This window comes from Limulus polyphemus, unplaced genomic scaffold (genome assembly GCF_000517525.1).
Source record: "Limulus polyphemus unplaced genomic scaffold, Limulus_polyphemus-2.1.2 Scaffold130, whole genome shotgun sequence".
Taxonomy (NCBI): Eukaryota; Metazoa; Arthropoda; class Merostomata; order Xiphosura; family Limulidae; genus Limulus; species Limulus polyphemus.
Window position 1 is genome coordinate 743,898 of NW_013665740.1, and position 2,002 is coordinate 745,899.

Consider the following 2,002-nt stretch of genomic DNA (forward strand, 5'->3'; position numbering starts at 1 on the left):
TTCTTACACCACAACCGATTCACCACGGGAAGGTTCACGATATATGTTGTTTCTTACACCACAACTGATTCACCACGGGAAGGTTCACGATAAATGTTGTTTCTTACACCACAACCGATTCACCACGGGAAGGTTCACGATAAATGTTGTTTCTTACACCACAACTGATTCACCACGGGAAGGTTCACGATAAATGTTGTTTCTTACACCACAACTGATTCACCACGGGAATGTTCACGATAAATGTTGTTTAACTGGAAACGATAGCTTGGTCCGTCGAAACTAGTCGTTTTTTTATGTTTTATTAATTCTTTCAGTACTTTTTTGCACATTATTCTGCTGATGTATTATTATTGTTTTCTTGAGTACATCGCTCACATTTGAACTTTCACTCTTGAACCTTTCAATCACTGGTAGAAGCATGAAACTTTAACTCATTTGTGAAGAGTACAGTCGTCCAATGACTTTGTTACTAAACCTGGTGTGGCCCGGCATGGCCAGGTGGTTAGGGTGCTTGACTCGCAATCTGAGGATCGCGAATTTGAATCCCGGTCCCACTAACAATGCTAGCCCTTTCAGCCGTAGGGGTGTTATAATGCGATGGTCAATCTCACTATTAGTTGGTAAAAGAGTAGCCCAAGAGTTGGCGGTGGGTGGTGATGACTAGCTGCCTTCCCTCTAGTCTTACACTGCTAAATTAAGGACGGCTAGCGCAGATAGTCACCGTGTAGCTTTGCGAGAAATTCAAAACAAACAAACAAACCAAATCTGGTGATCTCGACAGAACTCCAAGTGATAGCGCAGTGTAGCTGGAATACTTAATCTAGACAATAAGTTGCACACATAAAAGTTTGTTCCTTAACATCTGATTACTGAAAAATCACACTAATTGTGCCTTGAAGTTTACACTGAATACATGCACAAAGTATTATTTATTCCTAAGGACTGTGATTTGTAGTTTACTGTGAATACGTAGTGTAGTTAAAATTTCCACGGCTTTACCTAATATGTCTAATACACAGATATCTGATAGCATGTCCACAATATCAAAAGTGCCTTGACATACCAAAATAAACTGTTACTTGTATCTTTGTGTGTCCATTTTCAAACATTTGAACAGTGCTGACAATCACCTTCACCGAACACCAGCAGACAACATTTCCAGGCATTACACGGAAATACAAATGAGCAGGTAATTAAAATTGGAGTTAAAATGTGGATACTTATTTACTGAATCGATAGAATGTGTAGAATGAATTAACATAACCGTGCATTTTTACAACAGGACATGTTGACATAACTAATGGCATATCGACATTTAAACCTAATTTCAGGTGTAATTTTACAATCTCTTTTTAATTTAAGGTTTGTCACTATATTTCGTAACGTTAAAATAATTTAAACTTAGAAGATATTGATATATTAGTACTCAATCACGAGTTTAATTTCCAAAAATAGTTGCTGTATTTTGTTTTACAGCAAAGCCACGTTAGGCTATATACTGTGTCCACCGCAGGGAATCGAACCCCACAATTGAAAGTCGGTAAGTTTACAGCTTCCCCACCGGGGGAACCAAAGTTAGGTAGTCAACTTTATAAATATTAAGATCTTTTGATAATATACGTACGTTAAACTCAGTGATGTCAGTAAAAACGTTTGTTGATAAGTCTGTTGCAACTAGTGTAAACATTAGTTTAAGAGCTTACATCTCGTCTTCTGTTACTTCGAAAATCTGTTTGACTCCTATCCTTAAAACACAAGTAACTTTTACTATAGTGCCCTTCCCCAATAAAGACCCCCCAGTGGCACGGCGGCATGTCTGCGGACTTACAACGCTAGAATCCGGGTTTCGATACCCATGGTGGGCAGAGCACAGATAGCCCATTGTGTAGCTTTGTGCTTAATTACAAACACTCCCCAATAAAGTAAGTCACTTCCCAAATCAAAACATCTATAATAAACATACATAAAATAATATTCCATATGATATAAGTGTTACAAG